The sequence below is a fragment of the Podarcis bocagei genome (assembly GCF_964188305.1).
Source record: "Podarcis bocagei genome assembly, chromosome: 11".
Classification (NCBI taxonomy): Eukaryota; Metazoa; Chordata; class Lepidosauria; order Squamata; family Lacertidae; genus Podarcis; species Podarcis bocagei.
The window spans coordinates 25731023-25747349 of NC_138136.1; the positions used below are offsets into that span (position 1 = coordinate 25731023).

The 16327-nt window shown below is 39.8% G+C and overlaps 1 protein-coding gene across 6 annotated transcripts in view; it reads right to left on the reverse strand.

The window, feature by feature from the left end:
• Positions 1-16327, reverse strand: part of PAM (peptidylglycine alpha-amidating monooxygenase) — a 129825-nt gene that overhangs the window by 92871 nt on the left and 20627 nt on the right. The window lies entirely within an intron of this gene.

Genomic DNA, 16327 nt, shown 5'->3' on the forward strand with positions numbered 1-16327 from the left:
AAGATTCATCTTTGAAGATGACCTTTGGAGACTGCTTGGAAACTTCAGCAGATGCATAAAGAAGCTTCCCAATTGCTTGGAGGGGTGTGTGTGCAAGAAATCAGAGTGTATAAACACTGGTTCTGTACCAGCTGCACTGACTGAAAGTGTGTTCCAAGGCCAGTTTAAAGTGCTCTCTATCTAAAACCCTAAATGGACCAAGCATATTATTTGAAAGACAGCTCACACCTATAAGAGCCTGCTCAGGCTTTAAGACTGGCCATGGAGGTCCTAATCAGAGCACAGTTGTACCTTGGATCCCAAACGCCTTGGTACCCAGACATTTTGGCTCCTGAATGCCACAAATCCAGAAGTGAGTGTTCTGGTTTGCAAATGTTCTTTGGAACCCGAACGTCCGACGGGCTTCAGCGGCTTCCGATTGGCTGCAGGAGCTTCCTGCAGCCAATGAGAAGCCACGCTTTGGTTTCCAAACATTTTGGAAGTCAAATTGACTTCCAGAACGTACTCCATTCGGCTTCCAAGGTACGACTGTACAGCACATCAGACTGACAGACATATAAGACGAACCACATGGCAGTGGTGAGCATGTGGAACTCCCTCCCACGAGAAGTGTGTTTAAAACTGGCAATGGGGGATGCAAACAGGTTGCTTAGAAGATTTAAAATACAACTTTCAGAAAATTGAAAATCAATGAAATAAAACCCAGGGAAGGCAGAGTAAGAGACATTCAGCAGCCAGAGCAATAATTCCATTATATATTATGTTGCAACTGAGTTACATAATGTTTGATTTTTCAGAGCTTTTCAACTTATTTATTGGAGCCTGCACAAATATGTCATCTGCTTCACCTTACAGAACCAAGAGCTTGATTAATTACCTTCTCAAGCAACACTGGCTTTATACTACACAACTCATAAGGTACGCACCACAGTAAATTTTAACAGTAGTTTTTCTGAGGAGAGGAAGAGCTTTATTTTTACTTTTGTGTAAGTTTTGTATGAAAACATTTATAGTGTAACAAATTTATTTGATAAGCATCTCGCACTTCGGTAAGATCACAACGTCTGATGTCTAAACTGGAAGATCTGGGGCTTCCGTTATCACTTTGTGGGTGGATATTTGACTTTTTGTCAGACCGCCCCCAGAGGGTTCGGTTGGGCCCTTATACCTCTAGTATGCTTAGGACTAACACAGGAACACCACAGGGATGCGTACTCAGTCCGCTCCTTTATATTCTCTACACGTACGATTGTGTCACTGCTCACCCTAGTAATAGGGTTGTCAAATTTGCAGATGACACAACCGTGATTGGGCTCATCTCTGAAAGGGAGGGTGAAATGGACTATAGAGATGAGGTGGAGCGGCTGACAGAGTGGTGCAGAGCTAACAACTTGCTCATAAATACAAGGAAGACAAAGGAGCTTGTGGTGGACTTCAGGAGACAGAAGAGCAATGTCCAGCCACTTTTGATTGATGGGGTCTGTGTGGAGAGGGTAACAGCGTTCAGATTTTTGGGCATTGAATTACAAGAGGATCTGTCCTGGAGTGTCAACACAAGGGGGCTTGTGAAGAAGGCGCAGCAGAGACTGTACTTTTTGAGAATTCTAAGGAAAAACCATCTTCCGCAGAAACTGCTGCTTGCCTTCTATCACTGTGCCATTGAGAGCGTGCTCACTTATGGCTTATGTGTGTGGTACGGAAGCTGTACTACCCGGGACAGGTTGGGGTTGTGCAGAGTTGTTAAGGCAGCAGAGAGCATTGTTGGCTGCCCACTCTCCACCTTAGAGCAGATTTATGCCACAAGGTGCCATAGGAAGGCACTGGACATAGTAAAAGATCCATCGCATCCTGGTCACTGTCTCTTCGAGCTCCTGCCGTCGGGACGGAGATACAGGACGATGAAGACAAGAACAAGCCGTCTTAAGAACAGCTTCTTCCCCAGAGCGATCTCGGCCCTGAATGGGAAGCCTGGACTTTGAAAGTCATCTAATCTTCCTTGCTGTTTTATACTGTATTGTTTTAATTAGTGTTTTTATAGTTGATCTGATTTTGTGTGGAGTGCCCTACCTGGGTGGATGGAGCAGCCAAGTAATTTCGTTGTCCCCGAGAGGGGGCAATGACAATAAAGATATTATTATTATTATTATTATTATTATTATTATTATTATTATTATTATTATACATTAACTCCCCATACTACTAAGACACAATGTGCAGAACTAAATCAACAACAAGAGAAAAACAGCTTACTTTTAACAGGGCACCCTGGTTTCTATTCCTGAGACACAGCCAGCTGTTTGCTTCTGAAAAGCTGATTACATGTTGCTTAAACTAAACTATGAAAGTGTCTGGAAAATAGGATTAACCAATTTAGCAGCGATCAAAACAAGAGGTTGAAAGAGGTGGTAAGTAACCCAGACAGAAAGGGGAAAGCAGTCAGTCACTAGAGGGAATGAAAGGGCATTGACAATGGGGCGGGAGGTCACTTTCATATGCTAAGGTGAAGATACAGGAAAATGCTTAGCATCCCTATTTTCTGTTGCCACATAGTGTTCGTTCTGCACTTGTAAGGAATCAATCTTTTAGTGCAACAGCACCTATACTCTGGAACTGCCCACCCATTGACATTAGGCAGGCAACTTTGCTGCACCTACTAAGATTTTTTTGTGTTTACCCCGATATGCATGGTTCGCATACATTTTATTTCCATTTTTTTTCTTATTATGCATATCCTGAACTGCTGATTTTATTTATATTTTGTTTTTTTTAAGTTAAAAGTCAGAGTTAAAAACAAGTTATTGATAATGTTGATAGATATTTTAGTTTTATTAAACTGCTTAGTGATTGTTGTCCGCCGCCCTGCCCCCATAATGGAGTATACAAATTCCATTAAATAAAACATGTACCTCCACCCCAGCTGCCTGGGGGTTGGGGAGAGGATGCAACACTTGCCCTAGGCACTGGCAACCCACGCTACACCACTGAATGGCAATACACAGGACCCAGCCTAGAAGAGAGCTTTCTCTCATTTTTCTAAGTATCAACTGACGATCTTTAGAAAAAGAGCTAGGTAGATATTTTCACACACTGGACACCATAACAAAAGATACACCCTTTCCTGTATTCCCATCTATTTAAGAGGATAGCAAGACATCTGTGACCTCAGTGGACAGACAGGATTATTCAGAAGGAGAAAGTCCTCAAATGACCTGCTCTTAGCATAAGTTGCTGTTCTTGGCTTTTCCCCTTTCCATCCAGGAGCCATGTCCAGAACTGCAACACGTTCAGTTGCACCACAGGTGGGTTCCACTAACGAGACAAAATTGTTAACACGAAATGTTTGCCTTTTAAGAGCATTTTCCATTTAGAAAATGAGCATGCCTCTGCTATCAAAAGTCCGAGAAGCATACTCGCTGAAGAGCTGGCTGTAATAAGTCAGCGAACAGGATGCAACAAAGGAACAAAGGTCACAATGAATTACAGTACCTGGAATGTAAGAGGTATAAATGTACCACAATAGCTTAATGCGTGTATCTGGATAATGACATTTAAGTGGCACATGCCAACATTGCTGATATTTAACTCAAAAAAAATTATGAAGGAAACACAACCACAAAATTACAGCAGCATTCTCTAAGTGCATACGAACAACCACTTTACTGAAGTCTAATTTTCTCCAGGTTGAGCCCCAAAGGCTGAAAATCGTGCAACCTTTAGTACTTTAGTCTGGTAATCTTCCACAACAGGATTACCTAGTTTTATATTTATACAACTCAAGTCATCATCTCTCAATGACTCACAATTCTCACAAATCCTGAATTTCACTTTATCCTTTGCCTAGACAGTGGGCACACAGGTTAAGAGCACTTGTCATGATTTTGATGTCTCAGTACAGAACTATTCTTCCATCTAAAATCTAAAAAAATAGGCCTGCAAAGAGCAATGGATTCAATGGCTTAGATCCTAAGCTTCAATAACTTCTCAGGGTGGAAAGTTTCTCATTCAGTGGTGCCATCTGTACAGTACTTTGGAGAAGAATTCCAGGAGAATGAGCAGGAGGACATTACCTCATTGAGAAGTGCACCTGTAGGGTAATTAAATCCAGTCAAAAATTACCTAACTGCACCACTGTTCCAATTCCCTCTTTCTCCCTCTCTACCCCATCCCAAAGTATTCAGAATGGTCCCTCACAATTCTGAGAGAGGTTTTAGGTTTTTTTTGCAGTGTGGTGGTGGTGGTGTAGAAGGTTGCAGGGGGAAATAGAGGATGGGAAACTTTTCTTCTGTGAATTTCCTTAAATAGAATTATTTAACGATCCAAGTGATAATAGTTTTAGTGTTTAAATCCTCATGAATTTAATTTCTGACCTTGTGACCATGCACAGTTAATTAAAAAGCAAGTACATTTTAAAAATTGTGAATAACTAGCACAATCCCATAATAGAAATATTTAGTTGTGTCTACAGTTGCATTAGGCAATATTGCTAATAAGCATATAAAATTTTTATGCATCTAAAACTATTGTATTCTTTTTTTATTATAGGCATGCTGTTCATTGTCTATATTTAGGATCATCTTGTTTAATATTTGCAATGTTTCACATAGTGTAGGCAAAGAATTCCAGCATGACAGCAATATTGAAATTATCCAAAAAGCTGTCAAAAGTCTGCACAAGCACTGCCAATCGGTAAACAGTGATTACTCAAACCTGAAATCTCTTCCAAAAGCAACAAAAATAAACTTGTTAAGAAGACGTTACATTCCAAGGAAATTATCAAAGAAATTCCATTCATCTCCTTCTTTCAATGCATTCTTTATACTGCTAATAATAAACCCTGATTAGGGTTTTTATTAAAATATATATATCCATATAATCTTAAATTTATAATTCATATCCTCAAATGAAGCTATAAAAGTAGCATGGATACATTTTCAAATTGTCATATTTCCATAATATTTTTCCACGGTAAGTAATGAATAGCAAAGTTTCCCTACTCCAACTGGTTCGCATTCTATAGAATACAGTTTATTTACTTATTTCTTACACCTCCATCCCACTTTTTTCTCCAAGGAGCTCAATGTGATGTACACGGTTCTGACCCTCCTCATTTAACCCCCACAACAACCCTATATGATAGGTTAGGATGAGAGGCAACAACCAGCCCAAGGTCACCCAGTGAGTTTCATGGTCCAGTGGGGATTTGAACCCTGGTCTCCCAGCTCCTAGTCTCACACTCTAAGCCAGCCTTTCTCAACCTTGTGTCCCTGAATTTTGTGGGACTACAACTCCCATCATCCCAGCCACTGGTCCTGCCAACTAGGAATGACGGGAGTTGTAGTCCAACAACATCTGGGGACCCAAGGCTGAGAAAGGCTGCTGTAACCACACTGGCTCTCTAGATTTTACAGAACATTATTTACACCACAGAAACGGGTTGCAGCTCAGGGGTAGACCATTTGTTTTGTATTCAGAAGGTCCCAAGTTTAATTTGCAGCATCTCCGGATAGAGCTAGAAAGACTCCTGTCTGAGACACTGGAGAGCTAGTCTGCCAGTCTGTGTTGACAGTATTGAACTAGATGTACCAATGACCTGATCACATTACAAGGAAATTTCCTATATTCCTAAGGTATAAAACAGTTTAAAATTAAAACAGTTGGCTCTGTGTTGGACAGATATGATTAATGTGGTACTTTGCCTCATCAAAACATCTGTCTTCACTAGGGATCATATAGCAGATTTATATCGCTAGTCCTGTCTGTATGCATGGTTTCTGTTAAAGAATCCCTGCAAGAGGCAACAAGGGAGAGGACAAGGAAAGGCAAAACAAGAGGATGAGCTAGCAAGGCAAGAGCCAGGAAGAAGCACGGCTTTGGTTATATTCTATTTCCAACAGTTTCTAACACTTTAAAGCAGGCATGGCCAAACTTGGCCCTCCAGCTGTTTTGGGACTACAATTCTCATCATCCCTAGGTAACAGGACCAGAGGTCAGGGATGATGGGAACTGTAGTCGCAAAACAGCTGGAAGGCCAAGTTTGGCCATGCCTGCATAAAGTCTTAATGCCATATTTTACATTAGGGGCCTTTCTAATGTTTTCAGATGCACTGCACTTCCTAACCTTGAACATGAAAAGTGGCCTCTGTAGCTGCAATCCTACACATACTTCCTTGAGGGTGAGAGGCCCCTTTGGGCCTTTACTCCTGGGTAGACATGAACAGGATTGCCAGAGATGACCTGCACTTTCCAAGTGTATTACTCAGCAGTTTATACTCTTGTACATTTTTACTGTACAACTTGCCTTGCTCAGCATACCTAGCCCTTTGCATGGCTGTTTCATTCTGCATTTTAGGTTGCTTATGACATTACTGTATTCTGCCCATGATTTCCTTTGCAGAAAGCAATCTTCTACCACCACCTAGCACTTATTACTCTCGTTTAAGGAATAATTTATTCTCTTACAGCTATTGCAATGCCTTAAGGTCATTGACTGCAAGCTTGGAACATATTGATGATCACTTCCATGCCATACAGAGATGTTATAGATACGTAATGGCTGGATTTTGATGGAATATTCCATAGTAAAAACACATAACAAAATATAATCCTGAGAACTGTGACTTTTCAGCACCTTGATTAAATTAACTGCATAGTTTTATTACACCACGGGGCCAGTACCTCTGCTCTTCCATAACATAAATCCGTGGATGCAATAAAGGGAAGCTTATTGAGATTACAAGGTGTCCTTGAAGATAATGCAAACAAGCAGACATAATGCAGACGTTTTTACTGTCTTCAGTTGTATTATATTCGATCACAATAAAGAGATCCTTCAGATATGCTATTGTTGTGGTTTAGGGGCATGCATACTCTCTCTCTCTCTCTCTCACACACACACACATTTTCAAGCCTACTCAGTGTTTCCTTTAAACATGATTTCAGCTGTGGCTCAGCTGCTCTAGGCAGGTTCATACAGCAGAACTGAGCTATAATGAATACCATCCTTCATACATCAGCAAGTTGCCCCTGTACACAGGCTAGAGCAGGCATCCCCAAACTCGGCCCTCCAGCTGTTTTGGGACTACAACTCCCATCATCCCTGACCACTGGTCCTGTTAGCAAGGGATGATGGGAGTTGTAGTCCCAAAACAGCTGGAGGGCCAAGTTTGGGGATGCCTGGGCTAGAGCAACAGTTCCTTCCCAAGCAAGAATGTCAAGATCACAGATGCACTGGAATTTCTCACCAATAAAATTTACTGTAAGTTTTTAAAAATCTGCTTCTAGGTGGATTCAAAGCATTTTCTTCCTATAAAAAGAAGCCTCTTCATCCAGTGCCAGTGCAAAAAGTTTGCACTCGAGATTTCTCACAAGGTTTGCTGCAGATAAGGTAGTTTATTGTTTGGGGATTTTTGCTATATATAAAACAATCTTTATAAGAATTTCAAGTATCTGTAAACATGATTAGAAATTTTTAGGTTTTTTTCTAATCTGTCTCGTTTCACTATTTGAAAAGAAACTTATTCACAATAACTTAAACTTGAAAACTCAGTTTAGGAAGACAAAATCTATATAGTTCATCCACAAGGTACATGTGTTAACTTTAAATGTTGTTTGCTTGATTTGATTATGTGTTTCAGCACCACACCATGCTTAACAGCACACTCTAATAATAATTTAATGATGGCACAAGACATCCGTGAATTAATATTTCCCATTTTCAGCCCATAAAAAAGAAGCCCCTGATCATTCCTTTATGAAGCAAAATATGTCGGTATTCATCTAAGGAATTTCTGTGACATGAACCGGCCTGGCTGCTCCCACCTTGTAACCAGTAGGTGAAATCAAGAGTTGTGATTGACAAACAGTTGTTTGGACACCAGTCCCATGGGGCATACACTTGCCCTGGGCCTCAGACAAGCTCTGAACAGGTCTGCCTAAGGTTCTAAATTGCTGCTATTTACCCCTTCCTTTTGGCACACTTTTATTTTGGGGCCTTCCACTCCACCTGCAAATGAGGACACAAATTTGCATATAACAAAACATATGCAAATCTGTGTACTATTTTCTGAGTAGATCAGAGGGCCTAATACACATACAGTGTACTGGACCTAGAAAATCCTGGTTGGACCCGTTCAATAGAGGCATATTGGGGTAAAAAAAAAAAAAAAAAAAGCATGTTGCACATTTTGCTTTGTTTTCTCACATTGTTTCATTCCCACAAGAGCTGTACTCAAAAGGAAGAGAAAAGGCACGCTTATGTGGTTTTTTTTTGGAAAAAAAAGACCACATACAGTAGTTCTTTTGAACAAGGACAAAACATTTTATTCCTCACTGAAGCACCATGTATAAAGGCAGAATTTCTCCAGAAAACTGCTTGCGTGAACTTACAAGGCCTAAAAATCAAAACTGAAAGTGAGAGAAAAATGCTATTTATACCACAGCTGGAGCTGTAGGAGCTCCATTTGTCTTACAGTTTACATTCAGACCATTTAACACTTGAATCTAAGATGAAAACATTTCTCACTGGTGCTAATGAAGAGCTACCAAGCTTCCTGCAGAAAGGAACAAAAGCTCTAAAGCTTTATGAAACTGAATCCAAGTGCACAAGCTAAATTTTACAGGAATTCCTCCCCACCACAAAAAAGGGGCACAACAACAGGAATGAGCCACCAGGCTATAAACAATTTCTGGATAATATCCCTTTCTTAAGAACCCACAGATAGGCTACTGACCAAGCCATCCAAAAAGAGAGCTTCTTTGACAACCCTACTTCAAAGCATGTCTCTTTATGTGCTTGTGGGAATAGTGAGTTAGTAGGACAGTTCTTCACACGTAGCCAAGTATTTGCACTGTAAGTTTCCACAGTAATGTGTTCATTATCTGATTTAAAATCACACGAACAACTGACCCTCCAAGTGTCCATATTTTCCAAGGACGGTCCTGGATTTACAAAAGCTGTCCCAGTTTCTGATTTGATCCCAGAATGTCCCGCCTTTCCTTAGGGCATCCCTATTTTCATCGGAGATATGTTGGAGGATATAGAGTTATGCGACCCCTGAGCCAAGGAGATAAGTAACTATACAATCTTTTACTAACTGTATCCAGAGGAGTGCACAATCCTAAATTTGGGAGGGGGAGGAGAAGAGACAGAGGCTGAAGTATGCAAATCTTTGCTGGGTTCTCAGGACAAAGTGAGGGCAAATGAGTATTTCCTTCATATAAAATATATTGCAGTGGTTTAAAATAGGTATAAAAACAAAATCAAACAAAAAAATGCAGTGGTACCTCGGGTTACATACGCTTCAGGTTACATACGCTTCAGGTTACAGATTCCGCTAACCCAGAAATAGTACCTCGGGTTAAGAACTTTGCTTTAGGATTAGAAAAGAAATCTTGCTCCGGCGGCGCGGCAACAGCAGGAGGCCTCATTAGCTAAAGTGGTACCTCAGGTTAAGAACAGTTTCAGGTTAAGAACGGACCTCCGGAACGAATTAAGTACTTAACCTGAGGTACCACTGTAATTAAAAAGTTAAAAACAAACATCAGCAGTAGAGTGTGTGTTCTAAATTGCCTGACTACACAATGGAAACGTTTTCAGTGGGCATTTAAAAGTTGGCACAGAAGGTACCCGCTGATCCTTGGTGTAGTTTAATCTTCAGTTTGGAGGCATGGTGACTTGGTGGTGTTGGATCCTTTGGGTCCAACAACTCCCCTTACTCCTTTTTGCTGGCACACACCCTTTTTGTGGCCCTATCAACTGGTGCCAGAATGGCAAGAGCATCTCTGGGGCCAAAGGATTGCTAGGTTAACAGACTGTTTCTAAAAGCAGCAATGAACATAGTGCAACCAACCTTACACAAGACAGACTAAAAAAAACCCCTGCACATTAAAACTTGCAGCAATAAAACTAGGCACCACGCATTCAAATTCAGTCAAAATAAGAGGGTCTTCAATTTCTGGCAAAAGGGATACAAGGAGGAAACCTGACTAATTTTAACAGGAAGAGTTTTATAACACAGTGGAACCACCACAGATAAGGTAGTCTCTTTTGTTAACTGACCTCCAATGTTGATCTCGGTTCCCAAGCAATCTTTAATGTAAACAGGAACTAAACAATTTATAGTTTTAGAGTTTAAACCAGCACTTTGACTTGAGCTCAGGAGCAAATAGGAAGCAATGGGGCTTACCAAAAAACAGAACACAGAATTATATGCTCTGACCTACGTGCAATAGACTAAAGCCTAGTCACTGCATTTTAAACCAAGTGAAGCTTCTCAACAGTCTTCATAGACAGGCCCCATGCAAAGTGCATTATTACAATATCTGAATCTGGAGTTTCCGTACTATGTAAGAGAGGGACATCAAACCTCCCATCTGGAGAGTCCAAATCAGGCTTCGCTACCTGATGCCCTCTAGATGTCGTCCCGTCTCCCATCAGCCCCTGTCAACATGGCCAATAGTCAGGGATTGCAGAATTTGTAGTCCAACAACATTTGGACAGAACCAAGTTTGGAGCAATTGGTCTAGAGACTAAGTATATATTTGCTCACAAATGTTATTGACATTCTGCTCACTCCTTTAACATTGCACAGAACCGGCACATAGTTTTAAATGTTGGTATGCAAGTTGGGCTGCCCTTGTTCATCTCAAAAGAATAGCAAGGTGCCTAGAGAAGCAATTCAGAAGAAGGCTTCCCTCAGATGTTGGCCGAGGTCAGCTATCAACCCTTTGTTCTCAGATAAAACTGTCCTCCTCCACCTCCACCAATCCAAATGCAGAACACAGAGCATTTTATAAAGAAGATTTCAAAGAGTAAACAGAACTGCTGCATTTAAATCTACTCCCCATGGGTTCTTCCCGTCACAACACATCTCTCAGCTAGAAATGTATAAACATTGCCTGCATTTTAATATGAAGTGAGGAATTTTGACTGTCTGTAGAAACAAATGTTCCTTTGTCTTTTTAGGATGCTGAGAAACCCACCTTCCCAATCAACAGCAAAAAGAAAGGCTTGCCGCTTCTTCTTTTTCTATAGTAACAAATAATGTTACTTGTCAACTTTATAGTGCATGCTGTAAGATCTGGTTCCCTGTGTTCAGACTGTGTGGAGGCTCAGCTGATCAGGACAAGAGAAAAAGCCTCCTTGGTGGTTCCACCCAAACAATGGAAATCTTTTGCTCCCGTGAGTTTTGGTTGGCTCTGTCCTTCACTGTGTTTCACCAGATAACAAAGACTATTGTTACTGGGTAGATGGTTTTATATCTGAGGTCTGTTTCATCAATGCCTCTTTTAGCATTGTTATTTTTACGGAATGTTATAATTGCATTTTATAATTGGTTTTAATAGTTAGAGGGCAGCCTGGGCACTGTGTAGACACTCAAATGGTGTGGTATATAAAGCCCTATGTAGATAAATCTCTGAATGTAGTGGGCCACATTTCTAGCTGGCACTTCATCTGTCAAGGAACCAAGCTCTGCTCCCCACCCAGCCTATCCAAATCTACAGCATATTTTCCAGTGATCACTATTTACTGTGCTGTAAATTATTTACACAGCTTCTGCTGAAGAAGAGGGACACTCCAGGGAAGATCCACCTGCCTCTCCTGAGCAGAGTTGATGAGAAATCGTAACTACCACACCTGGAACTGAGCTCTGCTCATCGCTCGGCCTCCTTTGCAGCATCTCTTTAAGAAATAAAACATTTGATAGCTGGCTGTGTGCAAAACACATTGTCATTCGAATGACTTTCTGGACTGGCTGGGCATGGTGTTGTATGGGTGTGATGGTTTTATTTTCACTGACTGTAAATATGCCAGTTTGACAACTGAGAAAGGATTATATGCCTAGGTCAGGATGCGTGTGCACCCTGTCTGCTGGCAAAGTTCCTTCCTATAGCAGCAGCTTCCCTACACATGCCTGCCAAAATCAACCCGCTTGCTGCCAAGTGATCTGTATTTAGCCCTAAACTTTACTCCTAAGGCATACATTTTATAAAGCCCTAATCTGCAACTCAAGCAACTACTGTGGCATCAAGACAAGAACGAAAGAAAGAAAGAGGAAGAAGAAATGTAAGCAAACAGAAAATAAGGAGCAAGGGACAGGTGGCTGTTGCCACCTTCACACACAAATACAATTCATTAGGTAGTGCCCCATTTTGCCAATTTATATTGAAAGTTAATTTATGGGCTGCTCTTTGCTATAAATTAGCATTCAATATAAAATAAAATTATGAATTTCCTACATACTTGGACTTTTGAAGAAAGTTCTATTTACTACTATTCACATTTTTAAGTACATAATAAAATATTGTTATTGCACCGAACTATGCAAACATGTATGGAACACATAGGATTAAACAATGGGAAGGGAGAATTCAACCAATCAGCAATATCACAACGTCAGCTGTTAGCATTTATCTTCAGAAGAAAATGTGCTTTTCAATGTACTATTACTTCAAATGTGTTAGTTAATACATTGTAGTTGAATGCACAAGCACTGCTACATTTCAGAAAGCAGAGAACAATTGTTAATCCAATTGTTTCTTAGTTACTGACAACTCCTTGAGACCATCTGGCACCAATGTATTTTAAATGCATCATACAAAATCCATATCTGCTCCATGGATTTCACCATCCAGGATGGAAATGAGGCAAAAGCAGCTGGTTCTTCCTACCATTAATCCATGGACCAGGGTCAGTCAGTAAAATGCCACCAAATTATCAATATCAATTGCAGCCAACTCAACTTTAATCTCCATCAAAGGGAGTCAACTTACCATTTGACAATAACTTCTTTCTTTTCTTAGTATGGAAATATGAGAATCCCCTAAGCAGTGGAAAGACAAACCTTACACTCACTTATAAGGAACAAAGCACATTTCACATAGGAGTAACAAGGCTAAACAGGATTCTCATTACATCATTCATAGAACTTTTCGGAGGAATCTCATTCCATTCTTCCCACTACCATACTTATTTTAATAGCTTACAAGCACACACACATTCTTGGTGCATCTAGGAAGAGCACTGATACTTGGGACAATGCTAAAAACAGTTAAAACACCCACTGCAAATAAGGATCTAGTCAAGTAGCAATTTTATAATTATATTCATTGAAATGATTTTAAGCAAGGTCTCGCTAGTTCTCTTCTCAAGAGAGGTGAGAACCTGATTTTGAGCCAGAACCTATATCTTGATAAAGTAGGATGCCTGTGATAATAGTGTCTGTTGTCGCATTACGATGCATAATACAATCAAATTAGTACAGAAGCTTGTATTAACTTGACTGAGCCTTGTCTTCATTTGTGCTCTGACTAGTAGTGATAGAAGCAACACCTATTCTTATCACTTGCATTGCTTGGGCATTTGGCCTCATATATTTTCCTCTTGGATCTCTGTCCTCAGGGTATAGAAACCTACCTATTTAGGCAACGACTTATGCATCTTATAAAGGATGACTATTGGCCCATGAAAGCTTATAGAATGATATATTTGTTACTCTTTAAAAGGTGCCACAGAACTCAATTTATGTTGTTCCATACCAGCGTGGCTACCCCTCTGGAATTCATGCTGGTGTCATCCCTTTAAACCACAGATCTTTCATTAAAGTGGAAACCTTGACATCTCTATTTTTGTCTTAGTCAAGAATGCTTGGCTGGAGGTAAGCTCAGATGGGAGGTTAAAATTAACTCATGTGATAATCACAACGATTCTTCCAACATCGCCTCCTGGAAGCAGAGTGAAGGCAGATGGTGCCTATGTATTCAGCTAGAGTAAACACTGACCACAGTGTATCTGCCAATCAAATACTTGGTGAAGGGATGAGCTCCATCTGTGTTTTAATTACTTTAAATAAATCCCTTCACTTTAACTGCCACTACTCCACATTCTCATAAAGAACTGGAGAGGTTCCCATCACCTGTAAAATGTGTGCTATTAAACTGATACACGTACTATTTGTGAGAATGAAAAACATTTGTTCCAGGAGAAATAGATACATCCAAATACCTTTCAGATAAAAGGGGCAGCAAGAACAAATTTTAAGAAAAAAAGATATAATTTAAGGTGGTCTCAAGCTATGCGGCAAGATGCCTGACATCAGCTTTCAGCTTCTATTTCATTAAAATTTCATTTCACTAAAAATATTTCACCAACGATAGAAACCTGTTAAACTTGAGAAACTTAGTCATGAGTAAACTTTGGATTCATTTCTACATATTATAATTAAGAGCAGCTACTCAACAGTATTAGCACCTATTTATTAACCTATATAAAAGGGAAGGGGACCACACAGATACAACCCATATAAAAGGGGGGGAAGCAGATGCAGAGATAATTGAAATTTCCCCTACGTCTAGGTACCAGCAATATCCTGCTCTTCTGCTCCATCAAAGTTCTTCAGCCTTAGTGTTTTAAGCTGGCACAGACCAAGCAAAATACAACTTAGCTGAACGTCACTCAAATGTAGTGTTTGAAACTCAGATATATAAGTTAGGTGCCAAATGGCTCCTTCAACCAGGGTTAGAGTTGCCAAAACAAAATGCCTAGTTGCCATTTTGAGGCCAGACAGCTCAAAAGTCGTATTTTTGAATACAAAGTTTTGCTTCTTGAAATTCATTCTGACTGTGCAGATAAAATACAACAGAATTCTACAGTATGTGTTTCTAGTGTGTGAAAACAGTCAAGATCCAAGGATCTCCAAGCACATACCCCCAATACCTCCAGATAGTGGAGGTGCCATCCTGATGCCCAGGTATCTTTGCTTGGTCACAAATGGCCAATAGCCAGGTGCAGAATGCGCCTGGCACCTGGTGAATTTCGAACACTGCTCACATGTCACAGAGAGTAGAGCCATTGAAATAAATGAATTTAAGTTACTTAACTCCGCTGATTTCATTGGGTCTACTCCAAGTATAACTAACATTGGATAAGTTTACAAGCTGACAAATGTAAGTTCTTTCAGTTTTACCCACAGCACCTGGTATTACATGCCAGCTCTGATACCTACGTATTTAATTCTCTACCCCTGCCAGTCACAATTATGAACACTTACACATAGCCAACATAATGTGCAGAACTGATGAAAACTGACACTTCAAGCAGGGAATGGTTTAAGAAAAAAAGTATTTTGTTTAAACTTCCTGAAATTTATTTGTATGAAGTGCACTACACAAATACCTTAAATACATGCATATGTAAGAACTGATGTAGCAACTTATTTGGTGTGCAACCATCTCCCTTACAGTATGTGTAGACTTCCTGGCATTTGTGTGACATTTAAAGCTTAAAATCTGTTGTAGGTTAAGAATCAGTTCCTTAAGTCTTTCAAAGATAATTTGAAAAAGACCTTTTTCCACAGAGCTAAAGAATCAGTAGGCAGATGAGCGAGGAACCTTAATTGATTTTAAAGACTAAACATCTCCCTCTTAGTAATAAATCTATTAGAAATAAGACAGATGCTGTGAAAGGTTTTTTTATTTTTAATGAGGCAGTCGAAGATTTAATCTATGTCCACGCTAACAAGCTCTAGAATGAAAAGCAACCCTAACCCATCTGTGTGCTTTGTTTTGAAAGATGAATAACGCTGAAGCTAATGTTAAAGCCACAGTATTTGAAGCATAAGCTGCAATGGCTTCCCTTTCTGACTTTATCACTTAATTGATACAACCTTGGTAATCAGTCTTAAAAATACCTGGGGAAATGTCTGATTTTAGCATTATATTAGTCACATAATATTTTTTTTCTCAGCAAGTTTCTTTCATCGTTAGAGCTGTGGCAAAATATAAAGTTTTGAAATAAAGAGTCTTATGACACTTTAAGTCCAACTTAACGTTATTGAGGGATAAGATTTCACAAACTGGAGCCCACTTGCTCAGATGCCCTAAGGATTATTTTCAGATATATAAAAACACAGAGGGTAAACAATGTGATCAAGACGACCGTGAAATGGCAAGAGTATTAGTAGGCCCGGAACATTTCTACTCTGAACCCAAACATCTACAAGATAATAACCAACTTATCCTTCAACAGTCACTGTGATAATGTTCTCTTTCTAGCCAAAACATACTAATTACTGTAAGCACCTTTAATGGGAGAGAAAAAACAGAGTTCCAACTAAGTTCAAAATGAATATGATTGAATCTGCTTCATAAACTCTTGCTGCAATTTTCTGAGATTCTAATTTTTTTATTAACCACAGACAAATATGAAGCCACCGTTTACTGTCACTATATAATCATCAGTACTGTGTCATATTTGTGTGTCTTCATCCATGATTCCTCCACCACCACCCAAAGTTCTAAAAACAATTTAGACATAATTTTCAGTAAAATG